Source organism: Pleurodeles waltl, chromosome 5, assembly GCF_031143425.1.
Source record: "Pleurodeles waltl isolate 20211129_DDA chromosome 5, aPleWal1.hap1.20221129, whole genome shotgun sequence".
NCBI classification, from domain to species: Eukaryota; Metazoa; Chordata; class Amphibia; order Caudata; family Salamandridae; genus Pleurodeles; species Pleurodeles waltl.
The window spans coordinates 499,572,486-499,587,201 of record NC_090444.1 but is presented as its reverse complement, the minus strand read 5'-3'; positions in this window follow the sequence as shown (position 1 = coordinate 499,587,201).

Sequence of the window (14,716 nt, the reverse complement as noted above, 5' to 3'; positions counted from 1 at the left end):
TGCGGTGCAGTGTGGGTGCTTGTGCCAAAGCTCAGCCGACAGCATAGGCTTCCTTTACGGCTTTCAGAACAAGATCTGACAAAGAAGGCAAAATGACATCTTCCCTAAGCGGGAGCTTTAGGATGTGCTCGGGTGGCCGGTCTCTTTCTACCAATAGGATATCACAATTAAGTTAATCCCAAAAGAACACTCTAATAATGCACCCTATGTCTCCCTCAAATTGGATATTTACATTATAAACTCTGCCGGGTGGGAAAACATGACCGTCCACAGTCTTGGCAGCAAGAAAGTCGTTAGTTACTGTTGCATCCAGATGATCTTTCAGACTGGTGACATATCGTCTTCTTCTTCAGCAATCAGTATATCTGTCTGGAGCCTTTACATTTTCTCTATTTCTGAAATTATATTTCCTTTTGGAGTTCTCAGGATGCGGAAAATCCCTTGTTCTGTATTCATCTGTCTTTAATTTGTTTTTATTTATCCCATCTCTTTTCAGAAACCTCTTGTGCTTGTTTAGTACATTTCTTAGAGGTGGTATTCTGTATGTCACTTTTCTTCGGCTTGACTCCCAAACTATCCCGTCCTATACTAGTATAGGTGTCGAAAATCATTTTCAGTAGTTGACGCTCCTGTTCAAACTGTGAAATCTCCCAGAGCTGCTGGTGTATAGCCATTGCTAAAGCTGTTCCTTTAATATTACTAAGAATTATTAAGGAGTCGATGTATTCTCTTGATCCAGGGGCACCTTGCCCATGATAGAATATACTGTTTCTGGGTTAATCCCAGTAATGGTCAATTGGTGGTGTGTCCAAAGTTCGCATTACGAACTGAACAAGTCATCTATGTAGTGTTAATAGCTCATTATAAATATTGCACAGGTCAGCTGCCTGCATGTTTTGTACACATTGGTCTGCCATTTCCTAAGGGACCTGGGGCCATATTTATACTCAGTTTGCGCCGAATTTGCGTCGTTTTTTTCGACCAAATTAGACTCAAAACTAACTCCATATTTATACTTTGGCGTTAGACGCGTCTAGCGCCAAAGTTCATGGAGGTAGCGTCATTTTTTGGCGTGAACACCTTACTTGCGTTAATGAGATGCAAGGTAGGCGTTCCCGTCTTAAAAAATGACTCCCAGGCATGTGCGTGGTATTTATACTCCCGGGCAAAAATGACGCCCGGGAGTGGGCGGGGCAAAAAACCCCGCATTTGTGCCTCTTTTTAATGCCTGGGTCAGGGCAGGCGTTAAGGGACCTGTGGGCTCAGAATGAGCCCAGAGGTGCCCTCCCCTGCCCCCAGGGACACCCCCTGCCACCCTTGCCCACCCCAGGAGGACACCCAAGGATGGAGGGACCCACCCCAGGGACATTAAGGTAAGTTCAGGTAAGTATTTTTTTTTTATTTTTTTTGTGGCATAGGGGGGCCTGATTTGTGCCCCCCTACATGCCACTATGCCCAATGACCATGCCCAGGGGACAGAAGTCCCCTGGGCATGGCCATTGGGCAAGGGGGCATGACTCCAGTCTTTGCTAAGACAGGAGTCATGTTAATGGCGTCTGGGCGCCCCCAAAAAATGGCGCAAATCGGGTTAAGACGTTTTTTTTTGCCTCAGCCTGACTTGCCCCATTTTTGGACGCCCAAACGCCATTTTTCCCTACGCCGGCGCACCCTGGTGTACGTCGTTTTTTTTCACGCACACCAAGCAGCGCCAGCGCTAATTTTTTTGGCGCAAAACTGCGTTAGCACAATTTTGCGTCAAAAAGTATAAATATGCCCCCTAATGTCACGGGATGTATTACATATGGGTGGGCATCATGAAACCAATTCTGATGTTCTTGATAGGTAATTGGTATTTCAAGATTCTGTTAAGCTTTGTAACGCTGTGGTACATTTGCAACTCTGTATGTGTGGAATGTGTATGTTAGAGTCTTCCTCTGGAAAGGTGACGCAAAAAAATGAACATTTCTGCTTGGTAAGCTTCTTGACCTTCCACAATAAATGTAACATCCATGCCCTCATCTGTAAAGGCATGCACTATTAGATGTAATGTTAATGCATTCATAGCATTTTCTGAAATGTCTATGGCATTACCCATGCTGGATAACGGGTAAAGAGAAAGAACACCAAAGAGGGAGAAAGTCCTTTTAAGAGTTCAAGTTTGAACAACCTACAGCCTGGCTAGGTGCTTCCGATTCAGATGAGGAGGATTATCCCAAAGACCACGGATGTCTTCGTATAATGGTACCTAGGGTACCTGCTGTGCGTGAGACAGAGATACTAAGGGCATCATTAAATTAGTGCCAAAACACCATCATTGGTGGTGCCATGTCGTAGTTGGTCTCCCGCTTCTAGGCGAGAATGCTGGTTTAGGGTTGATAGCACTATTGTTTGTAGACGACTAGGCCAACCCTACAACAAGTCTCAACTGTCGGCCCAATCCTCCCGGCTCACAAGCAGTACCTCACCAAAAACCCAAACAGTAAAAGGTGATTTCTGGCAGCCTCTACACATGGACTCTAAAGTGCAACATCTCAGGGGAGTCACGGTGGAATAGAAGTTACCTTTTTCTCACGCTAGCAATTGGTCTCAGTCACATACAGGCAATAAAGGAGATGCAGAAAAGTTTTTAATATGTTTATTAAAAAGACTGCAATCTGCTGTAAAATACATGAGGTGCAATGATTAAGATAATGAACGATGCAAGGAGCATAATTGTGAAGATGAGAGTTGTGAATGCAAAGACTCCTACCATCTTGCAATTAACATGAAATGTAAAATATCCCTAAAATCCTATCATGGAGAACCTTATCTCTAACCTAACAAGAGCCAGATGTAATAAACATAATATGCAAGTATCAGGTCCATAGGAAGCGCCCACCAACCTTTGTCACCTTTGAGTGAGGTCTCTAGATTGGACTCTGTGGTGACACGAAGGCTGGGTCTGCATCAAGGCAACATGTAGCATTGATGGTGTCTATAGCATCTGATAGGAATCCCTCTGATAACCTTGTCTGTGTGAGATGTATTTATACAGATCTTGTAGGACCCCTGATGCAGGTATGTTCCCAAACAATAGATAAGGAGGCATGCTTGGCGTGGCAATTATATAAACAATTCCCTCCAAAAGTACAAACAAGTGACACAAGTCACGCGTAAGTGGGAAAGGGACATGATGTGAATACCTACGTATTCTCACCTTAGTTTGACGCCTTCACAGAGTGGCACTGATAATGTAAAATCAAGACATTTCATTAACTATAAACATAGCAGCCCTTTTGAAAGAAGACAGAGCAAGCTAAGTAGGTTAAAAGTTACTAGGTGATGGGGGCACAGGCCTGCAAGCCAAAAGGCTAAGCTAAACTCCTTATTCCACTAAAACTAAATAGGATCCACCACACCAGCTCCTTATAACAATATCATTATGTCCCACATAAAAATGGCTTACACTGTGATACATAAGTACTAATCCAAATAAATCATTATAACTTTTCTGACAAAAGCAATAGGTTCAGGTCTGACAATGATCAGCATAACAATCCATGTGACATGTGTGAGCTGCACCCCATTTATGTTCTGAAATCAAATAGACAAGTAGGTCCACTATGAAACAGCTGTGACAAACTCATGCAGGCCAACAATGACATCTGTGGTTTACCATGGACTTATGTATGTGTAAGTGTTATACATGTCGGCAATATGACTACCTACCTAGGGAGGGCCAACAAGCCACTTCACACGTCTGTCACTTCACACATGTTGTGAGAGCACATAACATAAAGTGGTCAGTAACATCTCCAAATAGCCAGCACAGAAAAACATGAAAGTTAGGATATAGAACTGTGTCGTATCAGACCATGACCATCATTTGCTATTACACAGAGAAATTGAAGAGACCTGTAAACCCCTGGCCAACTGTATAGGTAACACATATGAAATACTGTAAGAACGGTGTATGTTTATTTGAGTACACATAACACACATGGACAGGAAGGTAGTTTTAACAGAGATCAAAGGCATTGACAGCTGTCATTTCTCTTTCACTTCTAGCTGACCAAAGATATGGTCTCCAGCCATGGAGCATGACCCCAATACCACATACTCAGACTGAGCCTGAGGGCAAATAAAACAATGCACTTATCAAGACACACAACATTGTGGAGTGGACCTTCGGTGTGTTCAAGTTCTGCTTCAGGTGTTTAGAAATTTTGGGGGGCAGATTGCTCTACTTGCCCCTTCTTGCCAGCAAAAAATACTTGCCTGTGCCACCCTCCACAATATTTGTGTCAGGACAAATATCCTGTGGGATGGGGACCAACAGGAGCAGGACCCAATGGAGGATGATGAGGAGGATGATGCTGGCGAAATCCAGAATACATTTGCTAGCAATAGGTGATGCACAAGTAATGTTCAAAATATTTTCTTATGAACAGTATGTTCTGTGATGGACCATGTCAACACCTAATTGCAAGGCTCAACATGAAAATAAATGTTTGAAACCTTTATTTGTCATTGCATTTATGTCACAGTCACTGGAAATATCAACTCACCCACATCTTGACTACTTGAACTAGGCCCCTAGATTTAATATTCATGTCATCAGACCTATTGAGCAACATGGGGGAATGCCTCACATCTATCAATTGCACATATACATAAATACCATGTGAATCATTCTAATGCATTTAAGGGACAGGCCAACTACCAGTCGTGCAGTGTTGTGCAGCAGAAAAGTGGACAACAGATGGCACTTAATGAAGTGTTGAACAAAACCCAACTTGCATACCAGAGAATAAGATCACAATGTAGTGTGTCTCACAAATGTGTTAACATGCATAATCACAGCATTTTGCTAGAATTAATGCTAGTGCTGAGACCATCAGTGATAATGAGTGACAGTTGTCATGGACTAAGGCCTAGTGTCATGCGAGCATGTAAAAGCTGACTCTTGTACCGAACACATGCATGCGTGGGTTTCCACAAAACACAGCACACATAGGGGGTGATTCAAACATTAGCGGTCACAAGACCGCTGAGGGTATTTTGAGATTTGCCCTGGGCTGGCGGGCGGCCGCCAAAAGGCCGCCCGCCAGCCCAGGGCAAATCTACCTTCCCACGAGGACGCCAGCTCCGAATGGAGCCGGCGTAGTGGGAAGGTGCGACGGGTGCAGTTGCACCCGTCGCGTATTTCAGTGTCTGCTTTGCAGACACTGAAATACTTTGTGGGGCCCTCTTACGGGGGCCCCTGCAGTGCCCATGCCATTGGCATGGGCACTGCAGGGGCCCCCAGGGGCCCCGCGGCACCCCCTACCGCCATCCTGTTCCTGGCGGGAGACCCGCCAGGAACAGGATGGCGGTAGGGGGTGTCAGAATCCCCATGGCGGCGGAGCGCGCTCCGCCGCCATGGAGGTGTCTGTAGGGCAGTGGTCAAACGGCGGGAGACCGCCGGTTTACCCTTTCTGGCCGCGGCTGAACCTCCGCGGTCAGAATGCCCTTGTGAGCACCGCCAGCCTGTTGGCGGTGCTCCCGTGGTCGGTGACCCTGGCGGTCACCGGCCGCCAGGGTCAGAATGACCCCCATAATCATTTATCTGGCTACATTCTCACATATCCCACATCATGCTACCGTAGACGAAGGACACATGTATCATGCATTGCACATCAATTTAATGAGGAGCAAAGAAATGTCAAATTATAATATGGGTAAATTACAGTGTATTATCAGTAACTAGGCAGAGTAATATGACTCTAGATAAGTGATACGCAAACATCTGAACATTTGAGGAATACTGAGATATCAATAGTGAAATTACACTTAGATCCAAAGGCAGGCACCACTGTATGTGCATACACACAAACACATTAAACATGGTTAGATGGATGGAGTTTGTTTTGAAACTTGCTTTGCATGGAAAGAGCTGGTATCTCTGACCTGAGTACACAAGTGCATAGTAGTGTGGTCCACAAATCTTGTTTCCACACAAAGGTGAAATGTAATTTGAGTGTGTCCTTTTACATATGCCTGTGTCAGGGAATGATGTTTCTGTGTACCAGGAAGCAAAGACAAATCTCTGCCCTCTGAGTGTATATAGTGTCACTAATGTTGACAGGAGTAAGATACAGATCATGTGTGAATGGCATCATCTTTTTGATTGAACATCAGAAGTACAATGGACTATTGCAACATTTCTTACTGCAGGGGCAACTCACATATTATCAAGGTCTGTTGCTGTGTAACGCAATCACCCCAGAACAACAGTATGTTTCATGATATATGTGGCCATGACAACACCATGTCCGGCACATGTGGGCCTGGCAAGGACATTAAAAAGCAAACTATACAAATCTTTTACTGCACATGCAGAGATTATGTGTGCTACTACAGTATGTTCAGCAAGAAACGCTTTGCTACAGTCCAAAGTAATTGTGGTACCAAATAGTGTTGAATGGCTAAGTGTGTGTCATGCACTTCTTGATGTATGTTGCTGAGTTACCTAGGTCATTCACAGTATAGCTCACATGTTGTCCTATGAGTGTAAACAGAGGGGCAAATAATGTGCATGGGCACACAGTACTGCAAAGATAGTCTCCCTATGATACATTGATGTTTTCAAGCACAAAGCAAAATAAGTGCGGTATCTTACCGAACACATATAAATGTAGAATCCTGAGCTGCGCCAGTACCAGATTCGCTACCTAAGCCCAATGCAGACACACTTGCCCCATTAGGCAAGGATGCAACTGTTACATGTAGGAATAGATGTGACCATGTTGGTGTGTCTTCCTGTTAAACAATGCTGTGAGTCCTAGTGCTCCTACTATGTGTGCTGCTGAAAACAGGACACAAAGAAAATCAAAGAAAAAATAAGATGTTGAGGTTTAATTACTTGGAATATCACTCCTGTCAAGGTAGAATGCACACAAGGTGAGAGTGTTGTTATCTGTCAGTAAAAGCACATATGACCATCTGGTGTGAATGGCTACCCACATTCTAAGTTCACGTAACCCTTCTTTGGTGACAAATAATGTAATTCAGGGAAATGTGAAACATATTGCCATGTGGGATTCATCACAATTACTTGGCCTACCCAAGCTGTCCTCAGTTTTAGCAAACACTTTTCCCCAGGTGTATTGTGCCACAGATATTGTAGGAGACACCAAACCCAGACAGCAGATGTATCCGTACCAAAACATTATATGGTGATTGTTTGGTATTTTAGTCTAGTAAATAATGTCTGCCCCACTATAACAGGTATCCCATACTTTTATAGCTTTACAGTCAATCAGTGAGCTGGATGCCACATACTCTTCAAACTGGCTGAAGCAGCCAGTATATGTCATTCCTGAGTGTGCAGTGAATCTGTAACACATCCTGTGGCAGGAATGCAGACAGATAGTATTTTTTTTACTTTGTGCTTAATCATGTATAACACTGTGCCTTTCATTTGCATAGGACTGCAATATATGTGAAGGAAAAAATGCCTCCTACGTAACTGTCCCCAAGCATACTACCAACTTGAATATATAAAAATGATATAAAGGTCACTACAATTCATAATATGTATGTGTTATTCACATAAATATATTGTCAGCCATGATGTCTGCACCATGAATGCAATGACTCACACATACTGTATGTGAAGGTTTAACATAGACATGCAACACATCCCAAGTCTTCAAGCATGTCAGATAATAGAAGATGAGCAAGAAATTAAGCCCTTGGGGTGTTTACATGCATTGCATAAATCACTACACTATACCACACAAACAATAAGCTTTATATTGTGCACTGGCAGGCATTGTGCATTAATCAGTTTTGGTTATTTCTCTACTGATGCATCCAAAATATCAACACATTTGTAGCAAATTATTAGGATACACCAAAGAAATGATGCAGTGGCTTTGCCATATTGCAAATTAGGAAGTGTGAAGTTACTTTCACTTTCACTTACAGTCTTTGTTTTGTTATGGCTGTTGGAGGTGTTTTTTGTTTGCTTTTAGTGTTGTTTGCAAATTGTGGTTTTCTCTGTGTTGTCCCTGTTGTTTGTAAAATTATTAATTGTGTGTTGTATTTGTCATTTGTATGTTTTTTGTCACTCTACTGTTGGGTGTAAGTCTATTTAGCAGTTTTGTAGTTTTAGGGGTAGGGGTAAGAGATAGTTTATGTTTAGGTACTGTTAAGGTTGGAAGGCATAGGTAGGGCCATGTCGGGGAAGGGCAGAGCCACGAACCTGTCTGTCCCCAAAAAGATAGCTATGTGGGGTAGGGTCAATCAAAGGAATCCTACAAAATAGCGCAAGAAGCAGTGGGAGAGAGACCACCGGCACATAAACTGGATCTTTGGAGAAGAGTGCAATGTCTACCAGTTGAAGCACTGATGGGTGGATGTAATGAGCTGGAAGGCTGATCTGCTTGATCACCTAGGAACGGAAGTTGGTGCCCTATTGGTAAATACATATTTTCCATACACGTTTAGGTGTGTGTCTTTTGCCAAATTATGGTATTGATTTGTCTACTGAAAGGGTCAGCTCTGTAAAATGCCAACACCATGCCCCAGGGGCCAGTTCACAGTGGCCTAACAATAGCCGTGACAGACCAGGCAGTGCATTTAAGGCCCAGAGCTCCCAAGAGCTCCCTATGGCACTGTGCAGGGAGTGTTGGTCCTTAGCCTGTGAGCTCATGACTGACTCCAGAATGTAAAGGCCTCAAGCCATGACCGTTACAGGGGAGCACACTCACATTTCATCAGGCCACAGGCTATACAGGGAGTTTGGTTTTCACCAAGTAAATTCACATACATGTATTTGTATCCATGCTCACAATTCACCAGTGAGCCTGTACAGGGCAGGAATGGTTAATGTTTAAATACCCCACACTTGTAACATATATGGACCTAAGTAAAGGAAAAAATCAAGCATGTTGACTCTCTGATATGTGTTACATTGTTCAGAGCATGTATAGAGTTGAGCCTGCCCCACAAAAATGAATACCTCGCAGAGTGTGATCTGTCAAATTTGACTGTTCATATAGCCGTCAAAGCCTTGCACCCTTGCAAGATAGGGTGGTTTTATAGATAGTCTGCACTTTGTGCATCAGAGATGTGATTTTTTTTATATTATCCTTAAACGCTTCAACATGGCATATATATGCTCATAACTAAGCCATGTCAACTTTTCCATATGCTACCTGTCGAATGTACAGACATTACCAGGCATTTGTGAAGTCAATGTACTGTGCTTCATTTGTATACAGTACAGTATACATGTTCAATATTCACAGAGCTATGTACCATGTTTTGTCTTATAGGTGGCCTGCACCATACACATGTGCAGAGGTGGAGTCCTTCAGGGATCCTGATGTTATCAGTGAGTGTCACCTGAATGTTTTCTCAGCTCTATAAGGATTGTGTGTGATCTATAATATTAGAACATTGAGATGTGTAAGGGGTAGCATCATTCACCTGTTGCCAATTTTCCTTACATCTCAAATCCCAAATGAAGTAGCACAAATCGACATGTGCAATGGATAGGTGAAAATGTCGACGTGAATGTATTGGCAGTTTATGCAGGCCTACATGATTGATGGCTCATTATCTGCTGTGGTAATGTTTGGCCAGCTAGGGTTTGGATGCTTATGGCACATGTACCCTCACCAGCCCCAATTACTACAGATGGTCAGAAGTTCATTTGTCTAGCATCCATACACGGACAGAAGCTAGCAAATATTTTCCAAAAATAAGTAACAGAAAAGTTGCATGAATTATGCTGAACACATATCCCAGACAACATTACTAATTGCAAACATCACATGTTTATGGGATGCTATACACAGTGAACATCTTTTCAATTGTAATACTCTAACTATTGTGGTTTCACATCATACTATGCCCATACATAAAGGAGACATACATGATAGCTACCACAGTTCGTACAGTGTAAAGAATTAAAGGCATGATTAGACATTCATTCTATTAAAAAATCTAAATGTTTTGTGATCCATACATGTACCAGTAGCTAGACGTGTAGCATTTCTGAATCAGGTAACCTTGTTTGACCATGTGAGCAGGCTAGCCATCATCAACCAACACTGATTCCTAGGATAGATGCTGCATAAGTAGTTGTGAGGGGGTAATGGTAAACCTAATCATTTATTAAGGCAATCCCAGTGGCCAAAATATATATCCCTGTGTGTTGCTGTGAGTGTGTTAAATACATTGTCCATAGTGATAATTGACTTTGTTTCACCACTTAGGACATGTTTATCATTATATATGACAACAGTAATTCAGTGTCAAGGGTATCTGTGCATCCTTCAGAGTACTCCATATCATTAACGTGTGAGATTGGGTGACAGAGGAGAATTTTCCAAAATACCATAGTGGTTTTAAGGATGTAGGAGAGAAACTCTTTTTGACCATGGGTTTGGACAGTTTGTCTTCAGCCTGCCTGTCTGATGCACATTTGTAATGTAGTTGTCCACATGACAAGGTATGGAAATTTGGCCTGGCAGGTCCTGACAGGATGTGAGGAATCCTACCTCAGTGCAGACAAAAAAGTTATGTGTACATGTGCCACATATCACCAGTTTACACATGAAATTGCAGTTAAATGCCTTACTAATTACCTCATATACCTAATGTTCTATATTAGACACATGGTCATATCTCTGTAGTGAGTTTTTCAGAAAAAGTTGAATTGTGGAAAGGACCAAATGAATGTCTGCACTATGTTAGCAGCATGCAGCCCACTACTTAGTTCAATTATGGGTGGCGTTACCCCTACTGGCTTCCACCAAACCTGTCACTCTTGAATGATAGTGGAAGGTTACCTGCAAGATACAGCACAAAGTACTGATAAATGTGAGATCCATGCATGCACACACTCATTACATGGACATGTTTTTTGGTAATGTGCATCAATGAAAGAAGCCTTGCTCACATATGTGGACAGAGACTAGGCTATTTAAAGGTCCCCATGGCATTGCTGGAAATGTATTACCTGAGCTATGTTTTAGGGTTCAAGATATTTCCATGAGTCAATATTGGAGAAGTGTCCAATAGGCCTGTTTAATAGGAGGTAGCTAGCCACCTGAAATCTGTTTTACCTACCTGGCACAGAGTCAACAAATGCAACAATATGTGTTATCCTGTTTATTGGCTGTATGAGTTAACCATTGTTGAGGCACAATACCTGTATTTCCTTAACATTATTTATTTCACATAGGTTTTTGGCCATAGAATATACCATGTTGCATAAAAAAACACCAGGGAGTCCCTAGGTAGACCATGTGTTTCATTCCATGTGTATACCACATCAGAGTTCCCTAATCAGTCTCAGGATTATGTTTATTTGTGTGGACACTGCCAGTTCATATACCTACAATGCCAGCACCTGATAATGTTTACATTGTTACATGAGGAGAAGTAATTGTTTCAAATGAAGATTGGACATTTCCCGTTCACTAAATGTGGTTTTGGCCGGACATGCCACATGCGATGTTTAAAAAAATAAGCCTATTATTGAAGACAGCATGTACAAGTTCAGCTTTGTATTACACATATTTCCTCCCCCTCAACTAGACAACATGACAGCTGAACAAGAAAAGGCACATATAATCTGTTTGGAGCACTGCAGCCACATCAGGCACGTTGCCAAGGCCTATACAGGTATATAGGATATACGAGGATGGAAAGGCAACCAGGACCTGGAAGTCTGGAAGGAATTTGCAACAAGGACTGGCCAAGGGAACATCAAGCTACGGTGTGGATATGTACCTTAGCAGTGGACCAGTGGCAGTTCCAGGCACATCAGCTGCTCAGCCAGTCCAAGCACCACAGACCTTGCCCAAAACCGTGGCATTGAGATCCCAATTTGAGGCCCAGGCCCTGAAAGACCTGGCTGAACTGAAGTAGCGGATGGCTGCTAGAGAGGCAGAGCTTGCAACTATGCGGGCCATGATACAGACATTGCAGCAGTCTGTGGACTGAATCAGTACCCGAATATAGGCCTCCCTTGGGCATTTACCTTTACCCAGTTTTTCCACTGTTGCTTTTATAGTTTAGTATTTTAGCATATGTTAGAATAGATTTTAGTATATGGGTAGGCTAGGCTTGTATTTGTTTGTTTAAGATTTTGAGTGATTAATTTTGTTTGGGGATATGGGTGAGTAGGTTTTTTTAGTTGGTGGGGGTTGATGTTTAGTGTGCTTTAAGAAAACATAATAAATACAAAATACAAACAAATATATATTTGTTTAGGTTTTAATGTATAGCTAATTTGTGTGCAGGTATAGTTTATGTTTATATTATGTGACTATGGGTATTAAGAGGTGAAGGGTTGATGTGTAACATGTCTGTTTCTGTATATGTGTAGAGCAGTGTAAGATAAGGTTACGTAGGTTAAAATAGAGTTAAGTTAAGGTTGTGTAGGTTAGTTAGCATATGTTAGTTTAGTCATAGTTTAGGTAGAGTAAGATAGTGTAGTGTAGGTAATTTTAGATTGTACTATTTTCTAACACGAATATCAAACAATGTTCTCTACTTTCAAAATTGCTGAATGATTTACTGCACAGGAGTTGTCACATATGCTTAGGATGTTTTAAGCACATGCTGTAGGAGTTCTCTGCAGTGTTTGTATATATGTGTAAGTTTGTGAGATGCCCATAGGCAAATGTTAGTCAAGGAAACGGCATTTACAACGCGATAGGAGCCACCCAGGCCGTAAGCATGAAAGCAGAACAATGCCTGCCTGAACAACAACTGCCTTTTTCTCTGTGCCAAACCACGCAAATGCATTGTTAAGGCAGAGAAAAAGGCAGAGTGCAGTTTGGTGGATAGGGAGGGGATGTGGTAAGGTAATTGGGGCTGGGTTGGGGGTAGTTTGTAGGTGCGGGGTGGATTAAGGGCTTAGGGTTTATGGTGAATGGGGGTCATTGTAGTTTTTTTAGGGGCAGGGATGGGGGATTGGGGAAGTTTGTTTTTTAGGGGTGGGCTGGAGGGGGTCAGGGTAGTTTATTTTTAGGGCTGGGATGGGGAGGGGTAGTTTAGTTTTTTAGGGGAGGGTAGTTTATTTTTTAGGGGAGAGGGAGGTTTAAGGAAGGGTGGGAGGAGAAAAGGAAGAATCAGGAGGGGACACAGTGAGGTAAGTGAGGCTGGAGCAGGGGTTGGGGAGGTAGTTGTTAGCGGTGGGGTGGATTTAGTGCTTAGGGTAGGTGATGGTTAGATAGTTAATTTTTTTGGAACAGGGTGGGGCAGTTTGGGAAAGTTATTTTTTATGGCTAAGGGTGGGTGGCGGGGTCAGGGTAGTTTACTTATTAGTGGTGGGGAAGGTTTTAGGGCTCAGGGATGGTGGGGTGTTGGGGTAGTTTATTTTTTATCGGCAGGGGTGGGGAGGATGAGGTAGTATTTTTAGGGCTTAGGGTGGGTGGTGTAGTTCAGTTATTAGGGGATGGGAAGGTTTTAGAGCTCAGGACAGGTGGGTGGTGTCGGGGTAGTTTAGTTTTTAGTGACAGGGGTTGGGGTAGTTTTTTGTGTGGGGCTTAGGGTGGGTGGGAGTGATGAGGTAGTTTATTTATTAGGGGTGGTGGAAGGCTTTAGGGCACAGGGCAGGTGAGGGTGTCTGGGTAGTTTACTTAGTATGGGTTTGGGTGATTTTGGGCCTCAGACAGGTGGGGGATTGGGGGATTTTTTTTTAGGTTAAGAGGAGGGGTAGTATGACACAATCATGCATGCCTTTTCCACATATGCCTTTACCACACATGCTTTTACAATGAAATTCATTGTAATGGCATGCATGGAAAAGACACGGTTGTGGATCTGACCACGTTGTTAAGGCATGTGTGGTTCCGGCATGTGTGCTTGTGTCATATAACTGTATTGTTAATTTTGTACTGGAGTCACTTAAGATATCTTCAACCATGTTTGTGCATTATAAATGACCCTCTTTCTCTGAATGGACACTCAGTCCAACACAGATTGTCACCTACTGTTGCACTGTGTGTGCAAGTTATGCTAAATGTATTGTGGGGATGAATATGTCAACCGGGCTGAGAGTACGTGCAACAGAGGCAGCCGAGCTAGGACTCGGTACGGGTCATGGCCTGGCACCCCCTTTATCGCCTCCTTTTTTTTACTTGCATGGTCTTTCACAGAGACATTAGCCAAACCTTGCAGCAGCATTGTGTTTTTAGAATTTAACTATAGGTGCATTGCACAAGAGAAGGATAACAATCCAAAAATGCTGCTTACACCTCAATTGACAGATGGCCTGCAACTTTTCAGTAGTACCTCTTCAGAGCATTCTACAGTAATTGCTCAAATATCGGTGATGCCTGATCTGGAACTAATGAGCAATTCATCACATAACCGTCCTCTGGAAGAGGTACAAGTTTTAGGCTCACTGGAATTTATCTTCTGTATTAGCTATCTTAGAATTGTTTTTAGTGGGATCGGATTCTATTCAGGCTACAGTTACTATGACCCTGAAGGTAGTAACCAGTACCAAGACAGTATGGGAAAAGGCTAAGCAAGACAAAGTGAAAGTTCCTGACTCCCCTGTACAATATGCCCATAAATCCCCATTGAGTGAGGCTATTTTGGACTATCTTATTATTGGGTTTATGTCTTTCCATCTGCTAGGTGACTTACACATAATTGATTCCATTCACAGTGATCACCAACTTTTGGTTAGAGGTGTATATAACCCCTGTCGGCTCTTGGAAAT